Source organism: Pleurodeles waltl, chromosome 4_2 (assembly GCF_031143425.1).
Source record: "Pleurodeles waltl isolate 20211129_DDA chromosome 4_2, aPleWal1.hap1.20221129, whole genome shotgun sequence".
NCBI lineage: Eukaryota > Metazoa > Chordata > Amphibia > Caudata > Salamandridae > Pleurodeles > Pleurodeles waltl.
In genome coordinates, this window is record NC_090443.1 from 590,777,726 (window position 1) to 590,793,391 (window position 15,666).

Genomic DNA, 15,666 nt, shown 5'->3' on the forward strand with positions numbered 1-15,666 from the left:
GATCTAGCGGAAGCCCTTGATACCAGGGTTCAACAATCGGTAAATGATGCCCTGGTGAGAGCTCCGGGTCCCTTTTCAGGGCAGCTATTTGACTACGCTCGATCACAGGGTTGGATGCAAGGACAACAACCACCTCCTGAGTCTAAAAAAGCAAAGGACAAGGCAAAAAATGTTGAATCTAGAGCCGAGGTTAGTGATCTTCACGCAGACGCATTCGAAAAACTCCGTAAGAAACGTAGTGGCGAACATAATTACAGCTCAAAAAAGGAAGCCTCCTTTTCTACCTCTTCCTCTGATAAAAATTCCTCCTCTGATGATTCGGATGATTCCGACACTCCTATGCCTATTAAAAAAGCTAAAAAAGCGCCCCCTCCCTGCCAGGTTCCAGACACCGATCCCACAGAAATTATACACCCCAGAGCTTCCAATTGGGTTCCACCTGAAGTGGCACAATATGTCCAATCTAATTTACGGAAAAGCTTCAATAAGGAAGTCAGGTCACGCTTAAAAGCAGAGTGTCCTAGACCCGACCTAGAGGGCAAGGTTTCTGATACCCCAGAAATAGACCCCACCATGGTCACCTTTATGAGGAAATTTTCTAAAGACCCCAAAAAAGGTTTGGATCGATCCTGGCGTAATTGCCAAGACAAACTGTTGGACCTTTCAGGACCTTTGACCAAGATCCTTGAGATGGCGTATGTAGCTAAGGAATCAGGATCCCCGGTGGACACAGATGTCCTTATAGGTTGGGCACAAAGATCCATTTGCTTGCTTGGAAACTCTAATTGTGCTATTTCTGCAGAACGCCGAAAATCTGTTTTAATGCGCATTGACCCTAAATTTTCAGATCTTGCGACCTCGGAAGCGGGCCCTTCGGCTGAAGGACTTCTTTTTGGATCTTCTTTTATCAAAGACTTGGCTAAGTTCTGCTCCACTTTTTCTTCGCTTGACAAGGCCCAAATGTCTCTCAAGAAGGTTTTTAAACAAAGCCTTTTTATCAGGGCAGGTCGTTACGGGGACATATGCCCGGCCGAGGAACATACAACAGTCCCCAAAACTACTACCCGAGAGGCAGAGGTGTCTGGTACGGGGAACAAGACCCCACCTTCTACCCCACGTGCCCCAGGGGAGGACGTCCCCGTTTCCGCAGGGGCCATCGCAGAGGGCAGCAAGGAGCCATACAGGACTCAAGTTTCACAGGTGAGCATTATTCATTTTTCTCAGGTCAGACATTGGGGCAGAGTAGCATTATGCTTGGCAAATTGGAAACGGATCTCCGGAGATCCTTGGATTCTCCAAACAGTAGAGGGATTTCTAATGGAGTTTATCAGTACTCCCAAACAACTCTCCCCTCCATTACAAATGTGTTTTTCCCTAGCAAATCAAAATTTTATAGACAAAGAAGTGCAAGCTCTTTTAGACAAAGGAGCCGTCCAGTTTGCCTCTCCTCACCCTTACGGTTTCCTCAGTCCTATTTTCGTAGTAGACAAGAAAGGAGGAGGTCACCGTTTAGTCTTGAACCTAAAGGATTTCAATCATTGGATCCTATACAGGCACTTCAGGATGGAGGGCATCCACATGTTAAGGGATATCTTTTTGGAAGGGGATTGGATGGTTCGACTGGATCTAAAAGATGCCTACCCGTCGATTCCAATATTTACTCCTCACAGGAGATATCTGCAATTCCAGTGGAAGGGACAGTGTTTGGAGTTTCTTCCCATTCCATTCGGTCTGTCGTCAGCCCCTTGGTGCTTCACGAAGCTTCTGAGACCTGTGATGGAATGGCTCAGAGCCAAGGGAGTCAGACTGATTATATATCTGGACGATATTCTGCTGATGGCACAATCCCCTCAAGTCCTACTATCTCATTTGGATTGGACCATCAACCTTCTGCAAGATTTAGGTTTCCTTATCAATGTGCAGAAGTCATTGTTGAAACCCTCTCAGGTGATAGAGTTCCTGGGGTTCCAGATACATTCCATTTTATGTCAACTCCTCCTTCCCTCTCAGAAGATCCGCAACATCAAGAGGGAATTGAGATCGGTTTTATCCAGTCAGACCGTCTCATTGAGGAATATAGCCAGAGTAGTGGGCTTACTAGCTTTGTCTATTCAGGCGATCTTCCCTGCACCCCTACATTGTTGAGCACTACAAAGACTCAAGATCAAACATCTACAACAGGGTCTGAGTTATACGGAACAAATCCCATCGACTGCCGAAGTAAGATCAGAGATTCAGTGGTGGCTCCATCATATGGAAGCTTGGAATGGCAGGGGGATTTTCGGGTTTCACCCAGAGGTGGTGATAGAATCCGATGCCAGCAGATGGGGTTGGGGAGCATGTTGCAACTCCCTAGTGACGGGGGGCAGATGGTCAGAATGGGAGCAAACACTTCATATCAATTGCCTGGAACTTCTGGCGGGATCTTTTGCCATAAGGAGCCTCTCCCGGCAGAAAACAGATTGTTGCATACTCTTACAGATGGGCAATGTCTCAGCAGTGAGGTATGTTAACAAATTAGGAGGCACGAAGTCCCGAATTCTGGCGGAGATTGCCAAGTATTTCTGGCACTATTGCCTAACCCAGCGTCTAGTAGTCATAGCGGAATACCTTCCTGGGGACCAGAACATCATAGCAGACTGGAACTCCAGATACCTGTCGGATTCCAGCGACTGGAAATTGGACCCTCTGATTTTTTCTCAGATAATCAGGGAATGGGGCAGTTGCGAAGTGGATCTGTTTGCCTCACGACTCAATTGCCAAATTCAAAATTTTTACAGTTGGCGTCCAGACCCTTGTGCATTAAAGACAGATGCCTTTCTGCAGGATTGGTCCCAGTTTCGAGGTTATGCCTTTCCTCCATTCCTGATGATTGCCAGGGTTTTGTCTCAGGTGAGGAGACAGAAGACAGAGATTGTTCTGGTGACCCCCTTTTGGAGAGCACAGCCTTGGTTCCCCATAGCTCTTCATTTAGCTTGTGCCCCTCCTCTTCTGATTCCTCCTCGTCTGAATATTCTGTTGAGTCCGGAGGGCCTTCAACATTCACTGGTCTTGTCGGGGAAGTTGACTCTGCTAGCCTGGTTAATTTCAGGTCTAGATGGAGTACCCCAGATGTTTCGAAGCAAGCTGCGGAATACATTAAGCAGGCCTGGGCCGGTAGTACCCATAAAAGATATGACACAGCCTGGCGCAGATGGTCTAGTTGGTGCAATGGAAGGGGTGCCAATCCAGTGGAAGCACATATTGGTATGATTATTAACTTTTTAGCAGAACTAGATAGTTCTGGTTTGGCCTATCGGACGATCAATAACTTTAGATCAGCTATTTCAGCAGGACACTCTCATCTAGAAGGTAAACCCATTGGAGAACACCCGTTAATTTGCAAACTTTTGAGGGGTATACGTCTTTCTAAACCTCCTCAAGCTAAATATTCTGTATTATGGGATGTTAGTATTATTTTAAAATTTTTTGATTCTTGGCCTACCAACAGGTATTTATCTCGCAAGCAACTTTCTGCTAAGCTGCCCATGCTTTTATGTCTTATCTCTTGCAAAAGGGTTTCAGACGTCAGAGCTTTGGATTTAGCTGGTAGAATCTTTTCTCCAGATGGTGTCACTTTTTCAGTGACAAGAAGGACTAAAACAAATTACAGGTCAGTATCCTACCCAATATACACTGAAAATTCGAAATTATGTGTAGTCCAATGTTTAAAGGATTATGAAGTGGTCACAGAAGAACTTAGACAGGATGCTAAAGGTCAATTATTAATTTCTTTGCAAAAACCTTTTAAACCAGTTACCTCAGCCACTTTGGCCAGATGGATGAGATGGTTGATGAGTGAAGCAGGTATTGATACCTCTGTATTTGGGGCTCATTCTGCTAGAGGGGCTATGGCTTCTAAATCTTTTGCCTTGGGTTCCCGGTTAGAAGACATTATGAAGGCAGCAGATTGGTCTTCAGAAAATACTTTTCGTAAGTTTTATAACAAACCAGTATTGGACCTAGCTACTTTGGTAATGGAACAGCTTTAAACTAGCATAATCGGAGCCTCCGGTCCTGACATAGAATAAAATAAATTCTAGCTATCGAGTCAAGAATTTTCAATTCTATTAAGGACACGGAGGCGAGGATTATCCCTCCCTTAAAAACACAATGAATATTGAATATAAATTATTGTGAATATTTATGATTATTGTTATTCTCCCTCCCATTTTATTGTCAATTATAGAAACATCAGTTTTTTTTAGACATTTTCAATTTTGTTGGGACATTACCTGCCTGTTTGTTGTTACAGGTTCTGATCAGAAGTATTCCTGAAATTCTTATCGTCATGGCAAAGTTTGGTTGTAACGTTTTGCTCCGGTTGATTTTCCGGTGTTGAGCTATCCAGCAGAAGGATATACAGGAAAAGATGATGTTCATGTCTCCAGATTTCGGGATGGCGTAAGAAGTTTTGTTTTCAAGTTGATCTTATCTGTTCCGACCAAAGAAAGAGGAAGTGACATCAAAGGTAAAAGGACTTATGACAGAGGACATGGCTAGTGATTGGACCATGTGATAGGATGTTAGGCATCTTGGGATGTGTAGTTTGTTCTGTTACTTGTATTTGATTGGCTGCTGTTTAAGTCAGTAAAGAAAGAGAAAGCATAATCCTCGCCTCCGTGTCCTTAATAGAATTGAAAATTCTTGACGCGATAGCTAGAATTGTTTTTATCCTTATGCCTCTAGAACTCCTAGGAACCCAGCAGCCCTGCGTGAGCAGAGCGTGCCAGCCCTCCTGCAAGTTTAAAAGGCGAGCGCTGCAGTTTCTGTGCTTGCCTCTTTCCAGCCAAAGTCACTACAGCGCCAAAGAAAGTCACTGAGGCATTTTGTTTATGTAAGAGGCCAATTACATGACCTGCTCTCACATATACGACCGGCGGAGCATTCTGGCCTGCTGGGCAAAATTTCTGTGATATCTGCACCTCGTGATTTAAGGAGGGACTACTTGGGACTGCCTTGTTGCTGTGTCCAACTTGTTGGGTTGCATTGTGGGGCCAGTGACCACCTGTTGACTGCTGGGGACCTCGACTAGGACCGCAGTGCGTTAGCACAAGTGTGCAAAGGCTTGCATCAAGGTTTTCTTCATTGGACCTAGGGCAAAGTGTCACATGGGGCATCAGGAAACCATGCCTGGAACCAAAAGAGCCGGCACCCATATAGCTGGCACCATGAGAGACCAGTGCAAGCCCGCCAGGTACCTCAACGATGATGAGGAGGATGCCAGGCAGGCAATTCCAGCCAAGCATGTAGTGGGAACACAGAACAATTACAACAGCCTGGAGCTGGACAATGACCTGCAGGAGATGCTGAGCAGAATACAGCACCTTGTGGCCAGCTGCAGCAAGGATAGGATCAACAAGCAGATGTAGGGAGTTCCGTAACAAGGCAATGCAGAGAAGTGGAGACGAGGTACCGAAACAAGCAATGGAAAGGCTAAGTAGCCCCATTGGCAGGGCAATAGAGGCAGAGGGTCTTTAGCCAGAATAGCAGACCCATTGTAGACACCCAGAGAGAAACTGTAGGAAGGAACCGAGGGGAGGAAGAGCCCCTGACAGCCAGAGATGATTGGACTTCAAACAGGGAAGAAGACAGTGAGCACAAGGGGCTGACGGTGCCTGTATCCCAAATGGCAGCAGCCAGAAAGTCTACAGCTGAGAAAAACATAGATTTGGCAGGAGGCAATGATGAGCAGCAAGCGCGCAGTGGCACAATAAACAATGTTATAGATATTATCAGTACAATTGGTAGAGGGGCCATTTCGGTCAAGGTGGACATTGAATCCGCCTTCTGTCTCCTACCCATGCACCCGGACACCCACCATTTGCTGGGCTTCAGACTGGATGAGTGGTTTTATTACAACAAATTCCTGCCCATAGGCTGCACAATTCTCTGTGCCTATTTTGAGGCTTTTAGCAGCTTTTTGGAAAAGGTGCTAGGGTCCTGCCACCAATCGGGGTATTCACTACCTAGACAACTTCTTGTTTATAGGTACACCTGGCTCCCCTGAATGTGCAGTCTTGATGCAGCAGTTTGTGGTGCTAGCAGAGGATCTGGGGGTTCTCCTGGCACAGGAGAAATCTTAGGGCCCCCACCACACATCTGTCCTTCCTTGATATCGAGTTAGACAACGAGTTAGACATGTGGGGGGGGGGTGAAGGCTGCCAGTGAATAAGATATGAAGCAGTTTATTTTAATGTTACTGGGGAAGAAGAAAGCCACACTAGGGGAAATGCGACAGCTACTAGACAAGCTCAACTTTGCCAACTGGGTGATCCGAACAGGGAGGCCATTCACCAGGCAGCTTGTTAACCAAGGGATTGACAAGAGGGCAGCACAGGGTTAGGCTAATACAAGGGGTAAAGGAGGATCTTTGCCAAAGGGCTGCATTCCTGGCTGAGTTCAATAGGGCACTGATTTGGCAGAAGCCCTGGGTGTCAGCCAGGCAACTGGAAGTCTTTACTGATGCATCTGGGGTCGAGGGCTTTGGGCCATCTTGAGATCAGCAGGCCACCATGATGGCATGAAACAGGGTTCATCAAAAAGTCGATGGTTCTGAAGCTCTTACCATCATAGTTGGCTTCCACTATAAATGAACAACAACTTGCTCACAAACAAATAGTACTGTGGGTTGACAACCATGCTGTGGAACAGGCCTTGAATTCATGGACAGTGCAATGTCTGATAGTGGTGTGTATTTTAATGGATTTAGTAGGGTGCCAACGCCTAGCGAGCATTGCAATCAAGGCCAGGCACATCTCCGGCTGTGAAAATGTGGTGGCTAATGTGGTGTCTCATTTATATTGCAGAAATTCTGAAAGCTTGCTCCCCACTTGGACGCAAACATGACAGCTGTGCAGCAAGAAATCTTGATGTTGGTAAACCCAACCTGACCCTGCTGGTGGAGAATGCCCTAGCCCCCAAGACAACAGCAAAATATGTAAGTACTGGGAGATGTTTCAGGACATAGCCGGCATGTGGGGGCATGGCAAGGTGACCAGCAGAGAGGTCGAGATGTTTATACACTGGGCCTTCGCAAAGGGAAGAACAAGGTCCTGGGTGCAGACTCAGTGCAAGTTCATATTATGCAATGCTTTTGGGTGGTAGGGATCCGGTAATCTCATTCTACTTCTGGGCAGTCCTGAAGGGATGGAAGCATATTCAGCCAAAGCAGAGAAATAAGAGGTGCCCATTAGGCTTCAACACCTTGCAGATGCTACCTAGCAAACTTCAAAACATTTGCAGGCAGGCCCACGACTACCTGCAGGGCATCATCCCAGCTAACCGCCCTTTTCCTTTTTTTTGCATGAGGATAGCCTGAACCTCACCCACTTCCAATTCAACACAGTTCTGAGAATGGCCACTGGGGCCACTAGTCTCCCACCCAAAGAGTTGTCGCCACACTCTTTTAGAATAGGGGCCGTGATGACGGAGGCGACTAGCAGACTGAATTCGGATAGCATCAAGCAGATTGGCTGTTGGGCCTCAGAGCCTGCCATGGTTACATTTGTCCTGATCCTTGCTGCATTGTTTATTCTCTCATGACAGGCCCTCAGGGACAAGTGCGCAGAGTGTAGATACTAGGGTATTCTTTTGTTGCAAGGGCACAGAGGTGGGTGTCAGCGCAAAAGGATTACCGAGGAATGTGGCTGTGCATCACAGTGGTATCCTGAATGGACAAGTCAGGCATGCATTGCGATCACTTGCTGTTCATCGAGCAACATGCACTGCAGTGGGAGAGGACACCTTAAGCTATAATAGTTCATCTAGGGGGGGAAAGCCCTTGCTAATCTGGGGCATAGGGATCTACTCGGGGCATTGGTAATCAAACCTGACACATGAAACTGAAACTTTGCTCAGAAAAATGCCTTTACTTGGTTGTTTAATATTTTTCGGGAAATCTGCATTACACAATTGTGTATTGGTGGTGTTCTAGGGCACACGTTCAAAACTTTTTTCCAGTTGGGACTATTCTCAGAATTGCAGAAAAAGCAATTTGGGAGGTATAAAGCCCAAATTGTGATTTGGTAACTTGTTACAGAATCGCAATTTAGGTTTGTGATTTAGTATTAGGAAGAGGCCTGTTGAGGGTGCCCCTTCCTAATACCGAATCTGAAAGGTATGTACAAATGTTTTGCAACCAAAATGCAGTCACAAAACATTCACAATTTACCGCCAATGAAAAATTGGTGGTAAACTATTTGTTAATGGAAAGGAGGTAACCATGGGGAACCCTTCCGGTAACCCTTTTCCTTTGTGAATGGTTAGGAAAATATTTTGCTAGAGCAGTCAGTTGCCACACAGACCACTGCCTACTCTTAAAAAAATGAAACTTTAATGCTTTTTTTTTTTTTTAAATGCATCTCATCTTCCTTTAAGGTTTAAGGCTGTGTTTAAAAAAAAGATTGTTTTATTTAAAAGCAGTCACAGATCTGGTGGTCTGCTGACCCCAGCAGGCCACCATCCCTGTGATTTTTGCAATTCCCAATTGGTCGTAAATTGGGACCTACCTCATTAATATGCATGAGGTAGGCCTATTTGCGAGCCACTGGGAATCGCAAAAGAACCTCAATGAAGTATTGAATTTTAATTTCCTAATTGCGATTCACATGGAATCGCAATTAGGAAATCACAATTTCTAACATATGTACACGTGGCACCAAGTGTTTAAAGCATTTGAGTGAGCTGCACTACTAGCTTGCATACTGTTAACAAACACAAGTTCAAGGGCAGTTTGCGAATGGGAATTTTAAAAAATGAATAAATCTAACTGCATGAAAAAGTAATGTCTCCCGTTGTCCATTTATACTTTGCTCACTTTGGAAAAAAAATACAAAAATGTATTCTTCTCTTTGAAAAAAACATTAAAAATAAGAACTGAAAATTTCTGTTGTAGGAGAGACTAGCAGTCAGGTATTTGGACTGCAAACCTCCGCATCCCCAGGGTGATATCAACAGCTACTATGGAAAGGGTTCTGGAAGTGCCATAAGATACGAAAGATACTGACTTCTCACTGGAGATAAAAAATTGCACCCCTGAGATGTCCTAGAACATACTGCAAATAGCCAATAAAAACCGAACACATTTTCTGTCCTTTAACCTGCTGAAACAGTTTTATCTACTGTGAAATTATTGTTTTCATAAACAGAGATGTGGCATTTAAGGTAGAAATTCACTGACAAGATATTTTATACATTTTTCCCATAAAATTAAATGTGTTACTCTAGGTAAAGCATGACTGTAAGTTTAGCATAAACTAGTGAGTTAACAATTGCCTTTTCAAAATATTTATTTTGTCTTTTTTATGAGTAAACGTTTTTAGGGCTAGAAAGAAATTATAGTATCAAGATTTATTTTTTGAATTTATTTCGTTTACAGTGTGGACCATTTGGCGATCGTAGTTCTATCTACAATAGGAGAATTACCATGAATAAAACTAGTGTTTCGGATTATGATAACATCGTCATAAAATCAGGTTTGTGCTCAGTAAAGAACATGCGGCATAAGAAAAAAAATAAGACGACAGTGTGTCACTCACGCACACAAAAGTGATCATAGATGTCTGTGCACCAACTCCTGTCATACATATTAGAATAATGACTGGTATAAGCTTTGTGCTTCCAACATTTCAATGTTTGTCTTTTTGTTTCTTCTTTTTTAGTTTGGAACATTCTACCTTAAGTGGGTGCACTATATTCATAGCCTCATAGGCCTTCTACCTCAATCTATCCTGGTTGTTAAGGGCCCTCTACCTCGTTTCAGGCCCTTGCTTGAGCCTCAGCCCTATAATATCTGGTTTAGGGTCTTTAACAACTAATATTGCCCTTGGCAGTGGGCTATACTGAGCAGGTGAATGTTTGTGCTTGCATAATGTTAATAAGGTTTTCCCTCATTGGCATGTGGATATGGACCCGTTCAAGGAACATCAAGGAGGGAGAGGCAAAACATTTTGGGAGGGGTGTGATTTTGCCAATTAGATGTCCCATTTTTCAGTAGTGCGCACTCTAGTTGTTTTCTCTCATGATCTAGCTAATGGACCACAGGGCATAGATGAACGCAGTAGGCGCACCGCTGGCGCACCAAAGGTGCACCAAAGACAAGCCAATCTGCGTCTGTCAGCGTCCCGGAAGTATTCAGAACCAGCCAGACTGCCTGTTTGCTAGGAGTAATTAGTAGTGTAATCTCTTGTAGTAATGAGGTACTTCTTAGCTTAGCACCAACGTTTAGCTGTCCAGGAGAAGGGCAGATGGATGCAGGTTCTAAGGTTCTTATATGTCACCATTGTATGTTCCAGTGCAGATCCTTGGGTGAAGATGTGGTTATACCCTCTTGTTACCTCCCTCCTGCCCTGGAAGAGGATGTGGCTACACTCCCTCCTCCTCCACCCTCTCCTCTGAGCCGGGAAAATACTAAAATGCTCTTTACAATGGCTCTGATTAAGGCTTGGTCTATGCAGGAACATGTGGACAGCATATTTGAGCTTCTTTGTGAGCCAGGCCCTGATAAACTTGATATTCTGTTTCTAACAGAGACCTGGATTTCTGATTCATCTCAGCCAGTCATCACCCTGGCTATAAACTATGGCTATAAAATCTATAGGAAAGACTGTTCTTTGGGTCGGGGTGGAGACATTGCAGTCATTCTCAGCGAGGACCTTGAATGTCAGACTTTTGATATTGGTAGTTTAGTAGGAGCTGAGGCAATGGGTTCTGTATTTCTCTTTCTCACCAACAGTCCCTCTCTGGTGTGCTCCTTTATAGACTGGTGCCCATTGGCCCTGTTCTCAAATCCCCTGGTAACTCAATAGCAGACCTTGTCTTAAGATACTCCCAAGTCCTGCTCTTGGATGATTTCAATCTCCATATGTTAAAGAGTAGCCTTAGCAAAATAGGGGAGCTACAGGAACTGACCTCATCTCTTAATCTCAGTCAACATAATTTTAAACCTACTCTTAAGGCAGGTCATGTAAATGACCACATTTTCTCAAATATGTATTTAAAGTTGGTAGACCCTCTACTGCAAGTCTGGTCATATTATTATTTGATCAGATTTTCTTGGACATCGCCAGTGAAGGCTCCACCTTCTCTATAAATCATCCTTCCAACAGGAGAGCCTTCCATAAAATTAATCTGGGGGAGTTACTCCAGTTTCTGGAACAGGGCGCCCCACCTTAGTTGGTTATAGTGGAGCTGAAGTCTCTGCAGTAGCGAACTCGATTAAGAAGGAGGTGGAGAAATCAGCCCTCCTCCTCTTATCTAGAACAAAAAGAACCATGCCTGCTAGCCCTTGGTTTTCGAGTAGTTTGTCCAATGAGAAAAAAAGGTAAGTATTTGAAAAGAAGTGGAGAAAACATTACAATGTGATAGACAAGAAAACTATAAATCAGCATTGAAAGAGTACCACACCAACATTAAAAATGCAAAATTAGAGGGAATATTTTAATATAGGTAAAAAGTTTCTCCGGCTCGATGCAACATTTTACTCCCAGCAGCCTTCTATAGCTGAGTGTGAGCAGTGTGCCTCCTATTTTCAGTTAAAAATTCAACCATCCAAGCAAGTCTTTTCCTGGCACCCCCACCGACTGAGAGGACTCTAAATGGTACTCAATGGGTTAGGCCAACTTCTTCTGAGCATCCCTTTCGAGTTTTGAATCTATGTAATTGGAGGACTCCCTAAAGGTGTTAAGCACTCTGAAATCAGACTCTCCTTCAGACCCATGCCCCCCCCAAAGTATGTGGGTTAGCAGTGCCTGCAATGAACCACTTAGTAAATAAGGTATGAAACGCCTCACTTGAGTCAGCTAAGGTTCCTAGTAGCTGGAAGCAAGCAAATATTCTCCCTCTTCTAAAGAAACCTTCTGCAGATCCAGAGATTCCAGAAATCTATAGACCTATCTCTTTGCTCCCTGCTTTTCCCAAGATTCCGGAAAAACATGTTAATTCACAACGTTCTAGCTATCTTGAATCGAATGAACTACTACATTCCAGCCAGTCAGGGTTTAGACCCAAGTATAGTATTGAGACAGCACCCTTTGAGGTCAGCGAATACATCAAGTACACTTGATGGTGGGGGAAAGGCAGTATTGATAATGTTAGACCTATCAGCAGCCTTTGATATGGTCCCCAATGCCTGCCTCCTTTGAGCACCTGTCATCGATGGATATTTTGGGTCAGGCTCTGAGTTGGCTCTCCTCTTTCCTAGATGGACACAGTCAGCAGATTTGGATTCCACCTTTTTCTTCTGAGTCTTGAGATCTATCAGTTAGGGTCCTGTAGGGGTTTCTGGAATCCAAAGGTGCTAAAGTTCAATCTTATGCTAATGATACTCAGCTTTTGTTTTCTTGTGATACCCACGAACAAGATACAAATCTGACTGATAGCAGTATTTCAATGGATGGGAGAGCATCAGCTCCAGTATAACGCAGTGAAGACAGAAATCCTTGTGTTTGGCGATCTACCATCCAACTGCTGGTCATCTTTTAGCCCAATAACATTCCCCTCTGTCCTTCAGAAGGATACTGTGAAGAACCTTGCGGTGAAAATTGATGACCAGTTATCCTTCAAGCCACAAATTAAAGCGGTGGCAGGCATGTGCTTTGGGGTATTGTGATCTTTTAGGAAGTTCTTACATCTTTTGTCTTTTTCTGCAAAACAATCTATCATCCAGGCTCTGAAAAAGTCCAGGTTTGATTACGGCAATGCACTTTATTTGGGATTGCCTGAGTATGCCATGGAGAAACTTCAGATCGTACAGAATGCAACAGCTCACCTCCTTCTCCACCTGCTGGTGAAACTACACATCTCTCCATACCTGTGTGAATGGTATTGGCTGCTGGTCAGGAAAAGAATCATGTTTAAAGCATTGGTATTGACAGACACTGCCATTTATCTGGGGCCAAATACCTGAGATACAGATTCAGTTTTCATCACTCTGTACGCAATCTGAGATCAGCTAACAAATCTTTGCAGTGATTCCAAGAGTGAGGAAGCCCAGAATTGGCAGTAGATCTGCTGCTTTCCTGGGGGCAATGGCCTGGAACAAGCTACCACTAGGACTGCTGACCATGTCATGTTAATTGGCGTTTAAGAAACCATTGAAAACATGTCTCTTTAATCAGTGTTAGTAGCCAGGTTCCCCCTGACCTGTTGGCTTGCATGCAGGGACACTCTATAGAGTATCGAAGCGCTATATAAGCCAAATGGCCTTATTATGAGTTTGGTAGTCCCACCATGGGACTTCTGAACTAACGGGGAGGACGCCATCACCACAGCGGTGACATTACCCCCAAGCGTACTACAATTTTCTCACAGGGCTGACATGTGGGAACATTACAATACACATTCCCGCCAGGCTGACCTGTGGAAACAGTGTTAGGATATTGGTCTCAGCTTGGTGCATTCTAACGGTGCTGGGCAAGGGGGTCCATGCACTGCCCATGCCCTGGGCATGGGCACTGTATGGGCCCCCCTGTACCCCTACACTGGCCCTCCACAAGACTTTTCATGATTGGGTTCCTTCCATGAAAAGGCTGGAAGAAACAGGGGTTGTAATCAGCCAGGCAACTCTGAGTACAGTGCGCCCTGGATGGTTACAAGCCCGACCACCATCATGCTGTCGGGAACCATGTTCTTGGTGGGTCCCCCCGGCAGGGTTATAAAAGTGGCGGCAGTCCAACCGTCAACATGGGTGTGGCGATCCTCGGACCACCACACTCGTAATGAGGCCCTCAGTCTAAGTCTTTGCCCTAACACCCTGGCCACATTACCAACACAGATGCTGAGTCAATCAGACTCCTAAATGGCACAATTACTATGCACCACCCATGAAGTAAAAGGTAGTGCCCTAGAAAGACATATTTTGGGAAAGGTCACATGTAAACTCCGTAACACCCATATGCTACCCAAATGTGTATGAAGACACATGATGCACATGCTTTTTAGGGCATCCCTTTGAGATTTGTAAACTCAGGCTGGTCCACCTACAGCGACAACACTATTCCATCGCTCTCTGCTGTGTTGCTCACTCTAGTGCAAGCAGAGTTTTTGTCATTGACTACAAACACACCTAATGAGAGTGTGCCATAGTGGCAGACAAGGATTTTCTGAGGGCTAATAGCAAATGAAAAATATTCTTAATTACAGATTGTTAGCATTATACTCTATTTTAAATATATGTCTAAATCTGGTGCAGAACTATGTGAAGTATCTGGCACAAGGATAATTTTATGCCAGAATTTACCATCCAAGTCTAAATAAGTCTTTTGAATAGCCTTAGCCTATGTTTGTTGATAGAAGGAAGAACTGTCTTAATTTTTTTCTTCCTCTTGTACTTGGATATTTTAAGAGTGTGACAACCTGAGGCCTTATTACAGATATGGCACACTTTTCCTGTTTGCGCCATGGCACACCTTTAAATAGGTGCCCCATGCACAAACAGGAAAAGTGCACCCTTTTATGGAGAATACACTGCCCTCAGGGCAGCTGCAAACTTCTGCTGCCTTATGGGCATTGCACTCAAGGGAAATACGGAGCTGCTGCTTCAAAGCCGCTTAGTGTTTCACAGTGCACTTTAATGACGGGAGAGAGATCCCCTTGCAAGAGGATGTCTGGGGGGTCCATGAGACCCATTTCTCCCTTCCAGAGGGCTGCCATCAGGGGGCACACAGACAGTGTAACACCTTTTTGTATCGCACTTTCAGTGCACCTCCTGACAGTTTCTTTGCCTTTGGACCTGCATCTATAGTATGAGGTGGGCACAGAGGCTAAAAGATTACCTCATTTGTGTGCCAGCGCTATCTATATTACAGAACGGACTGCACAAGTGTCTGCAGCCGCTTCTGTAATACTGAAGTGCTCAGGGGTCGCACAAAGCAGGCACACATGCCTGTTGCACCCCCGGGGGACTTCCTATAATGCAGACTTAGGAGCTTAATGTGTGTAAATGCTTTGTTTAATGAATACTGTTAGAGAACTGTTTTTAAGAGAACAAGAAAAATGTGGATTGATGTTCGTGCTATGTAATTCAAAAATGTTTCTTACAGTCATGGGTGCTCAGTGGCACTTCAATGAGCCTGGTATTTCACATTAATTAAATAATGAAAAAGAAGACACAGATGAAAATGTAAAAATAGATAGCACCATATCGAGGTTGAGATACCAAATGAGGTACAGAAAGGCACCCCCCTCTGACATTTTAATTCTTTGTGTTTCAGCATGTGGTGACGTGCAAGTTAAAGGAACCTATTGCAATAAAACCTACTCAACCCAGTTTATAATTCAGAGAGTGGTCTTATCATAGGGGCTGTTTACTGGGATCTCAGCTTGGGACTTCCTCTTCCACCACTGAGGGACCCCCACGGCGCCCCTCCACACACACAAAAGCCTTTCAATGATGTCCGCAGTAGTGACTTGCAGAAAGGCTTTAAGAATTGCTGCGAGGCACTCTGTCCAGGAGCCTTTACAAGTGTCAGAATGTGCGGCTCAGTGCCTTTTATGCAACTGAGAAAGAGGGAAAAAGAATACAACAAACATTCAACTTGACACGGGTGTGTAAGAAAAAATAAACATCAGCATCTCAAAAGAGAGTCTGGCAGTACTTAATGAAGCTGAAAGAATGCAAAAAGGAAC

The 15,666-nt window shown here is 44.5% G+C and overlaps 1 protein-coding gene across 1 annotated transcript in view; it reads right to left on the reverse strand.

Annotated features, from left to right (window-relative positions):
- Window positions 1-15,666, reverse strand: part of DPYD (dihydropyrimidine dehydrogenase) — a 3,199,941-nt gene that overhangs the window by 445,246 nt on the left and 2,739,029 nt on the right. The gene's annotated exons all lie outside the window — the stretch shown is intronic.